The sequence below is a fragment of the Phacochoerus africanus genome, chromosome 4 (genome assembly GCF_016906955.1).
Source record: "Phacochoerus africanus isolate WHEZ1 chromosome 4, ROS_Pafr_v1, whole genome shotgun sequence".
Classification (NCBI taxonomy): Eukaryota; Metazoa; Chordata; class Mammalia; order Artiodactyla; family Suidae; genus Phacochoerus; species Phacochoerus africanus.
In genome coordinates this window covers 115,682,203-115,692,770 of record NC_062547.1, presented here as the reverse complement: position 1 = coordinate 115,692,770, position 10,568 = coordinate 115,682,203, and the positions used below count along the sequence as shown (strand labels likewise).

The window sequence follows — 10,568 nt, the reverse complement described above, 5'->3', positions numbered from 1 at the left end:
TAGCAAGCAAAGCCTTGTTTTCCTCAAAAACACTCATGTAGAAACCCAATTTACAGTCAGATAAAGACAGGACCATGAGAGGGCTGAGGTTGAGGTAACCTATTCAGTCCCCTGCCTCAGGATGGGTAGGAGGTCATCTGAATACTGTTTCTGGGTCAGTGGACTGCTCACTGGTTCTTTGGCAATGAGCACCCCTGCTTTCTTCTTCCCCTCCTCCTTCTTCTTCTCCTTTTTTTTTTCTTTTTATGACTGCACCTATAAAATATGGAAGTCCCCCCTCTAGGGGTCAAATCAGAGCTACAGCTGCCTCCTTATGCCACCACCATGGCAACACAGGATCTGAGCTGCATCTGCAACCTATGCCACAACTTGTGGCAATGCCAGATCCTTAACCCACTGAGTGAGACCAGGGATCAAACCTACATCTTCATAGACACTATGTCGGGTTCTTACCTGCTGAGCTTATTTTTGCAGGGTGCTTAGCCAAAAATGCTGTTTCTCTTCTTCTGTTATTATTTGGTCCTATTAAAATTGTTCTTTTTTCAAACATGACTTCTTGCATGAGAACTTCTCAGACTGTCCTGCCAGAAGTTCCTTTCAGCCTCTTGGGGTGCTTGGCCCTTGGCTGGAACTTCTGTTATGACATTTAATGTGCTCTGATCTATGTTACATTTATCTGGTTATTTTTATCTTCTCTGTTAGTTCATAATGCCCTTGAGGGCAGGAGCTGTAGTTTTTGTATCTGTGTGGTCCTCAAAATGGGTAGCATGATGCCTGGGCTTAGCAGACTTTCAGTTAGTGCCAGCTGAACTACAAGGTAGAGAGAGGAATGAATGCCCTGGATTTATTTTGACTTGGACTCAGTTCTGCTTTTGACCCTTAACCTGCCTCTGACTCTTGATACCTGTTTTTCCTTTCACACTCTGAATTTTTTTCTCCATCCAAGGATGCTATTGGACAACTAAATTTGCCAGCTTCCCATAGCTAAGAGAGACCTATGGAGAAATGTCCCTTCTCTCTTTGTCCCATGCTTTTTATCCAGAGCCTAGTCCAGTGCATGGAACATCATGGAATTCAACATGTGTCTGTTGATTTATTGAATGCATGAGAGTGATTTCAAAAGAGAGCATTGTTTCTTTAAGCCAAAGCCTGCAACTGCAGCTAATGCTGTCTGTTGACACCTATGAGACATCACCATTTTACCCCAGTGGCAGTACAAGTCCTATCAAAATGTAATAGCCAGTGACCTCCTTCTCTCTGTTTTTATTTCAGTTGATATCAATAATTCGTTTCCCAATTCTGGTTCCTTTTGCTCCAGTCTCTTTCTTTTTTAGAGGTAGCAAATTTTTATTTTACTTTTTACTTTTGGCATAATTATAGATTCATAGGTAGTTGCCTTATATCCTTTTCCCAATGTTGCCATCTTTCATATTTACACTATAATATCAAAACTAGGAATTTTGCATTGGCACAGTGTATCTTTATAGAGGTAGCAGATTTTTTGCTGTCCTTACTGTTTTCTCTTTAAATGCTTCTTGTAAGACTCACAGTTTCTTGCTGTGATTAATACTCAGGCTGAGCTGATGGTGCGCATAAGTCACTGTGATGCCCAGTATATTCTGTGCCAGTTTTTCTTGGGCACAAACTTTCCAAGATAACATACCTGCAGGATCAGGAACCCTTCTGTGTAAACTTTGCCAAACAGTTAAAACACATGTAGTACATATAGGAAATGTTGTTGCTTAGGAAAATCTCAAAATAAGATATTTGGTAAGCTCTAATGTATTTTAATTGTTACAATAGTCAATAACTATAGGATATAATAAAGTTACTTTATTTTTATTTATTTATTTATTTATTTTGCTTCTTGGGGGCCACTTCTGTGGCACATGGAAGTTCCCAGGCTAGGGGTCAAATCAGAGCTACAGCTGCCACCCTACACCACAGTCCCAGCAATGTGGGATCTGAGCCATGTCTGCAACCTACACTGCAGCAACACAGGATCCTTAACCCACTGAGTGAGGCCAGGGATTGAACCTGCATCCTTATGGATACTAGTTGGGTTTGTTTCTGCTGAGCCACAATGGGAACTCCTAAAGTTACTTTATTTTACTTTATTTGTGTTTACTTTAGGTTACTTTATTGTGGAATGCTTTGCAGTACCTTTTTATGTATTTTCTTATTGTATTTTCACAACTATATTACGTTGAAAAGGAAATACTATTTTCCCTATTTAACAAATATAAAACTGTAGCTTAGGGGCTGTAAAGAAAATAAGTGGAATGGGGGAGAAGACATTCCATTCTATGATAAGATTGTCCTACCCCCAATATTTGCCAATTCTGTATTCATCTGAATATAAACAGTCTGGTTAAAACTTGAGGTGCAGTTTAAGTGTGAAGACACAGTAAGAAGGCAGGCATCCATACACTAAGAAGAGAGCCCTTATAAATGAGTTTTTACTAGAACCCAACCATGTTGGCACTCTGATCTCAGACTTCCAGCTTCCAGAACTGTGTTGTTGGTTAAACCATCCATTCTATGGTATTTTGTTATGGCAGTCCAACCTAACAAAAATGACTTCTGAGGCTTTGGAATAGTTGTCTTCAAATTTCTATACTTTAAAGCCCAATAAAAAGCTCATGGACTTACCCTACTTACTGATGTCTGTGATAGTCTCAGTTCTAAACATTCTTGGTTTCTTGATTTGGGGCCTACAGAAGAGTAGAGAAATAGGCTTTTTTTTCCTTTTTTTTTTTTCTTTTTTCTTTTCAGGGCTGCATCTGTAGCATATGGAAATTCCCAGGCTAGGGTTTGAATTGCAGCTGTGGCTGCTGGCCTACATCACAGCCACGGCAACACAGGATCAGAGCTGCATCTGTGACCAACACCACAGCTCACAGCAATGCCAGATCCTTAACCCACTGAGTGAGGCCAGGGATCGAACCCGCATCGTCATGGAGGCTAGTCCATTTTGTTACCTCTCAGCCACAATGGGAACTCTGAGAACCAGGCATCTTGATACAGAACTCCTGGCTGATATGACACCATTTGAAATATTTTTGAGAATAATAATAATATTAAATGAATACCTTGTTTCCATAAAATTGTATTTACACTGAGCAGCCTAAAGAAATTTAATTACATTTCTGTAGTATTTCTTATTAAGTTTTAAGTTGTAATAAGAGATGGAATCATCTAATTTTCAACATTCAACACATTTTAATGTTCCATTTCATTGGATGAGGAAATGTACTTGGAATTTTAGAAAGATAAAAAACTGAAGAAAGTGGTTCTGCCACTAAATTGTTGGCCTAACGCCTTAATGCTTTTTTTTTTTATGCCTTAATCTTTTTACATTTAAATTCCTTCTTTTGTAAAATACAGATAACAGTATCTATCCCATAAAGTCTTTTTAGGACTAAATTAATTGTATAACAGTGCCTAGAACTTCGTTATATGCAGTAAATTATTAAAATGATAATTATATCATCTTTGGAATTTGTGAGATATCAACAATTAAAATATCAAATAAGTCAATTTAGAAATTTAGAAGGCAATAAAAATAGGATGTTGTCAAATATTTGAGAATAGATTCTAAGTATTGTGAGGCCTGAAATTTATTTAGGGTGCCCTTCATAAGAAAATAAGTATAAATGTACACATATAAAATTAGGAATTAAGTGTGCTCACATTAGCACTGCTCAAAGAGAGAAAATAGGAGTTCCCATTGTGGATCAGCAGAAATGAATCTGACTAGCATCCATAAGGATGCAGGTTCAATCCCTGGCCTCACCCAGTGGGTTAAGGATCCAGCCTCACTGTGAGCTGTGGCGTAAGTCACAGATATGGTTCAGATCTGGCATTGCTGTAGCTGTGGCATAGGCCAGCAGCTATAGCTCTGATTCAACCCCTAGCCTGGGAACCTCCATATGCTTTAGGTGCGGCCCTAAAAAAACAACAAAACAAAACAAAACAAAACAAAACAAAATGAAGCTAGGTGTCTCAATAGGTGAATTGTAAAAAGAAAAAAAAAAAAAGGAGTTGTACATCCATGCACTAGGATACCAAAAAGTCATTTTAAATAATGAGGAATGCACTAACATAGGAAGAGCTGCACAGTATATTGTTAAATTGAAAAAAGCTTAATTCATTATGGCAGATATGCTAAGTTGCCCAGTGGATAGCCATCAATTTCATTTTCCTTTTAAGAGATCTTAGTAATTCTTAGTTCGGAGGCAATGTGTAACTTTTCTTCCAGAGAAATTAGGAAAATACTACAGATAGGTCAGGAAAAATCACAGGGTAGAAATTTGGGTGGGAAATTGATGTAAATACCTTTCTCTGGAAAAGGCAAAGACGGTTGATTCTCTTGAGTTGTGCCTTTTCTTGTTTCCATCTGACTATTTCCTCTTCCTGTAATCATGCCAATGAACAGGACAAGAGGAGACAATTAAATTAGATAGAGGGAAGGACAGCTCCACAGGTTATTCCTCTTGATTCAGGAAGGGCAAGTTCATGCTTTTGAAATTCTCAATCTCACAGGCTGGAAGTAAGCTCTTTTTTTGTACTCCCATTGTACAAAATTTCTTTCCATCTCATGGCCTGAAAAATATTTTGTCATCTATTTTGGCTATTCTCTCCCCAAGTAAACTGTAAGCTCCTTTAAAAAAATTTTTGTAAAGATATTTAGAATGCTTTGGTCCCAGTTAATACCATTTATATCAATAACTGCAATATTGTAATTTTTAGCATTTCACAGTAACTCATCAATAAGTATTTTTTTTCCCATAGGAGTAGGAACAGGGAGACAGGAGACACAAAATATCAGGCTCTACACTTGCTTTAAAAACTCAAAAATCGAAAATTTTCTTCTCTGCAGCAAAATTGTACTAGAAACATCAGTGTTTTAGCTTTAATCCCATGACTCATCATCTACTGGACTGGGAATTTTTTAAGAAAACCTTGGCATGTTCAGAGTACTCTTGCCCTGCTAATTCTTTTCTGTATCATTTGATACAAATGCATTTCCTCTTGTACTGTCACTGAAGCCAGGAACACTTGAGCTCAAGGCATGTTCTTCCAACTGTGCAGAGGAGCCTGTTGACATCTGACAGTATTGTCGCTGGAGGCCGTTCTCTACATGGTTATCTCACTGAGCATCAGACAAGGAAATAGCTCTGCCAGCCTTCCCACAATGACCCCTACCCTGGATTCAGTGAAAACATTCGTCAATAGTAGGACTGTCAAAATTGATAACATATTGAACGTTTTCAATATCCAGCTCTCTGGCAGCTACTGAAGAACTGGGCAATTTCTGCACCAAAAAATCCCCAGGACCTTGCCCTCTCTCAGTCCCAGATAATCACAAAATCTTATAGATGCTCTTTTGTCTTGACAAAGAAAAGCTGCAATAAAACCTGCTTTTTTCTTAGTTTTAGCAAAAACCAGTTTTTTCATCACCTGTGTTTTGCAGAATTCCTACAAGGTTTTCTCATTTTGAGTACTAGCCAACTTGGAGAGTGGTCTGCTGAACATCTCTATATGCTCTACCCACTGACCCAATAGCCACAAACAAGTTATTCAACCTTTAAAACTCCTCAACCATGCTTTGAATCTCCTCTGGAAAAACTGCACTGAGCCTAAGGGTTTGATGTTGTTCCTTACTGCTAGGCAGGAGATGGGCTTCTTCATTTCTAGTCCAAAATTCCTATCCAGAATGTAATTAACTTCATCTAAAAGTAAACCTTTCAGTTATTTGAGACCAATGTTTTCTTTCTAATATCCGTTAGTCTCCCAGGAGTAGCACCTAATTGTAGTCGTGTAACATCTGAAAGAGAAAAGAAAAGGACACCGTTCTTGGTTCAGGCACTCTGTTAGGCAACTGACATACTTCTTTGTTTTCATTCTTACACATTCTTAGAGGTGACCGTTACTATTTGCACCTTACATACAATGAAACAGAGGCTCAGAGACATTAAATTATTTATTTATCCTATACGTGGCAGAGACAAGAACTACCTGAAGCTTCATGGACAATGTTAATCTGAGAACTAGAAATGCTGATAGGGATCTTTGTAAAATTGGTTTGTATCTTGAAGCATTCCTGTCTCTTTTGCCAAAGAGGGACTACCCCACCCTTCCTATGAAGTGAAAAAAGAAACACCATGCTTCATGTTGTCTACAATTAGGATGGGCTTCAGCCCAAATAGAAAGGTAGGCAAGGTAAGACAGTGTCTTTTCTGACGTTTCTGTACTTGCCGGCTCCCGATAGCCAGCAAGGATAGCCAGGAGTCTGGGTCAGCTTCCAGAATTAATTTCTCTTTCCTTAGTTCTGCAGTCTTAGCTGTCGGCCATGAAAGAAAAGTAATCTCAAAAGGGAATTGTCATGAGGTAGTTTAGTTTACAGAACTTGGAAACAGACTGGTTCAAAAAACATATGCCCTCCACTTTTTAGTTCTGTCACTTTGGATAAGCTACTTAAGTACTCATTCCATAAATCTGGAGTATGAAAATTTGCTTGCATGGTTGGTATGAGGGTTAAAGATGAGCTAGATGAAGGGTGAGGCTCACAGTAAGCAGTTACTACCTATTAAGAAGCAGTTACTATGCATTGTTTTTAGCTAAATTTAGCTATGAAGCCTGTACTTTTCCAAAAGAAAATTTAAAAAAAAAATTAGGTAATTCTAATTTTATTTACCTAATCTTAAGTCAAAAAATATATGCTTAAATAATCTAGTCATCTGTTAAAATGAAAAAATATGTACACATGGAGCTGTCCTTCAACTCAGGTTTACTTTACCTATTTTGGATTATCACTTTAATTCATTCCACTTTGAAGATTTTCTATTTAGAAATACAGCAGAGGTCTGTTTTGTGGGACCTACTGGGAATAGGACACTGTCCAGTGTTCGCCCTCCTCCCCTAACTTGGAAACAAAGGAGAAAGTCCCATTATAGTGCTGAAGACAGTTCTCCATGGACTTCTCAGATTTCTGAAAAATTTGCAAGGGGAATTAACTGCCCTTTCATTCTAGTTTACCTTTTCACAGATTTTATAGACAGAAAGCCTTGAAAGACAGAGTTAATGTTTCCATGCAGAGCAAAATGTAGCCTTGCTTCTTGTCCAGCATAATAATGATAATGTTTCCCTCTGTGGCTAAGGTTGGCAAGTTTGCTCTTGGGATTCTCTATGCTCAGGATTCCACTACTACCTGCTCTGCACCCTCTTGGCCTCCCTATGCCTTAACACCATGGAATTTGTGGAGCTTAGGAGAACCAATTCAAACATAAAGTTCATGCCACATGCTGTGCTGTAATTAATCAAGTCCATTGTCTCTAATCCAGGCTTCTCTTATCTTCTGCCAGCATCAAACTGTGACAGGCAAACTTGCTAATTTGAGAGTAGATAAAAATTCTCATCCTTCATGGTTCTTGACCAGGAAGATAAAAACACTGAAATAGGAGTTCCCGTCGTAGCTCAGTGGTTAACGAATCCGACTAGGAACAATGAGGTTGGGGGTTCGATCCCTGGCCTCACTCAGTGGGTTAAGGATCCGGCGTTGCTGTGAGCTGTGGTGTAGTTTGCAGACATGGCTCGGATCCCGTGCTGTTGTGGCTCTGGTACAGGCCGGCGGCTACAGCTCCGATTAGACCCCTAGCCTAGGAACCTCCATATGCCTCGGGTGTGGCCCTAAAAAGACAAACAAAACAAAACAAAACAAAAAAACATTGAAATATACTATTGTCAGCGCAGAGGGACTCAGGAATCTCTTCTGATGAAGGAGTGCAGGTGGTTTAGGGAAATTGTCTTGGGAGAGGTAATACCTGAAATGCTTCTTGAAAGATGAATAGAAGCTGGCCAAGTAAAGAAGGCTAGGAGATGAATTCCAGGCAGAAGAAAGGCTATGTAGATGTGCATGTGTTTGTGAGAAATGTTAGAGCTCAGATTGCAAGGGGATGGGCATGGCAGGAGAAAACCTAAAAAGCAGTTTGAGAAGAAGTTGAGTAAAGAAAGAAGAAAGACTGATTTCTGGATTTTCTGTTCCGCTAAACGGTCTCATGTGAACAGCCTCATTTTACTAGCATAGCAACTTTTTTAGGTTAAAATAACTAAACTTTTTGAAGAAATGGGGCTCAGATAATTTAAATAATTCCTCTAAGAATAACCAACTAATAAATATCAGAGCAATGATGTTAAAAACAATGTCCTTTCTATACCATCTTCAGCCACTTAGTGAGGAATTTTGCATTCTTATACCATAGATAACATTAGGAACCATTTGTTTTTTGTTGTTGTTGGCAGCTAAAAATTGTTCTTGCCATATGCCTGTACAGGAAAGAAGTCACTGGCCACTGCAGTCACTGACCTTCAACAATGCTGAAAAGAGTTCAGGGCAGATCAGGAATGAGGCACTCTGTGTGCCAGGAAAAATTGGCAGAACAGACTTTCAGATAGTTAGATATTTTTCAGTAGATTATATGAGCCCAGTTTCTTGCATCTTTTCACATCTAGAAAAGCACTAAAATCATTAACAAAGACATCTCCTCCTCAGTTAGCAGCAACCTTCTGCCAGAATGGATCCTTGACCTCCATATATCTCCCTTCAGTAAAATCACGTATATACCAACGTCCCCCTCTTACATCTTTGGAACAGTTCGTCAGAGCTAGCTGAAAGGCTGTCTCCTGGAGCTCTAATACTCATCTGGCCCCAAATAAAACTCAATTCACAACTCATTGTTTAATTTGTTAGTTTTTTTTTTTTTTTCAGTTCTCATTCTTATCTGTTTATTTTCCTTTTTCCTTTAGGCCAGGATGTCCTAATCAACTCCATAGTAGATGGATAATTTAGAAGCAGTTGCGGTTTTGGATAGGGATCGTCTGGCAAAAGTGCAATTAGTTATAATTGTAATAATCCACTTGAGCATTTTTAAGAGGCATGGAACTGGGCATATGGAGAAGAGAGAATAATTAATGGAGTTTGGAAGTGTAGTATTTTGTAAAGATGAAATGATGAAAAAGAAAGGCACAGAGGTTTATAGCGTGGATGATTAGGTGATTTCAGTTAACTGAAACAGATGGCTCCAGTTAAGGAAATTTGAGGGACAATGTTATTAATCAAGTTTATGGAATAAATGAGATGGAAAACAGTAAATTTCTTTTTATTATTATTACCATTTTTTCTTAATGAATTTTATTACATTTATAGGTGTACAAAAATCATTACAACTAAATTTTTATAGCATTTCCCTTCCAAACCCTCAGTGCATCCTCCTACCCCGCAACCTGTCTCATTTGGAAACCATAAGTTTTTCAAAGTCTGTGAGTCAGTATCTGTTCTGCAAAGAAGTTCATTTGTGTCCTTTTTTAAGATTCCACATGTAAGTGATAGCATTTGATGTTGGTGTCTCACTGTCTGACAGTGAAATTTCAGGCAGCTTTTGCTTTATGGGTGATAAGTTTTAGAATAAGCGATATTCAGTTTTTTTCACTGAGTAGACAAATATTGTTTTCATTGGTAATTATGGCATAATAATTAAAATGATAAAATCCTACAGGTATGATACAGCATTTAGCAAAAGCATTTACCTTCCAGTAAAAAACAAGATGTTACTGAATTGGCCTCCTGGACCTGCACTGGGGTCCTACCCCAGGGTGAGGAGACTCCTTGTCTCAGCCAGGGGGGATCTTTTTTTCTATTTCATAGGAGTCATTCTAATATTTTATTATTTTTATTTTATTTTTACTGAAGTATAGTTAGTTGATTTAAGTGTTGTATTAGTTTCAGGTGTGCAGCAAAGTGATTCAGATATATACACACACACATATGTGTATATATATTTTTTCAGATTCTTTTCCCTTATATTATAAAATGTTGAATAGTTCCCTCTGCTATAGGTCCTTGTTGGTTATAATATTTTATATATAGTAGTATGTATATGTTAATCCCATCCTATTTTTTTCCCTTTTAGGGCTGAACCTGCAGCATATGGAGTTTCCTAGGCTAGGGGTCTAATCAGAGCTATAGCTGCCAGCCTATGCCACAGCAATACCAGATCCCAGCGGTGTCTGCAACCTATACCACAGCTCACGGCAACACCAGATCCTTAACCCACTGAGCGAGGGCAGGGATCGAACCCACAACCTCATGGTCCCTAGTTGGATTCATTTCCGCTGAGCCACAATGGGAACTGCTAAATAAGGTTGTTTTCTAGGTCTGTGGGTCTATTTATGTTTTGCAAATAAGCTTCTTGATATCTTTTTAATTAAGTGATATCATATGATATTTGTCTTTGTGTGTCTTACTTCACTTAATATGATAGTGTCTGGGTCCATCCATGTTGCTGCAAATAGCACTATTTCATGCTTTTTTATGGCTAAATAGTATTCTATTACAGATATACATAATAGAATATATATAATAATATATATACATATACATACAAAATGATTATATATGTGATATATATGAATATATATGATATATGAAACATCTTTCTTTTTTTTTTGTCTTATTAGGGCCATACCTGTGGCATATGGAGGTTCCCAGGCTAGGTGTCGAATTGGAG

At 38.1% G+C, this 10,568-nt stretch overlaps 1 pseudogene; it reads right to left on the bottom strand.

Moving 5' to 3' along the window:
• Nucleotides 1–4,915: 4,915 nt before the first annotated feature.
• LOC125124709 (probable ATP-dependent RNA helicase DDX4) lies at nt 4,916–8,737 on the bottom strand (annotated as a pseudogene).
• Between the last annotated feature and the right edge of the window lie 1,831 nt (nt 8,738–10,568).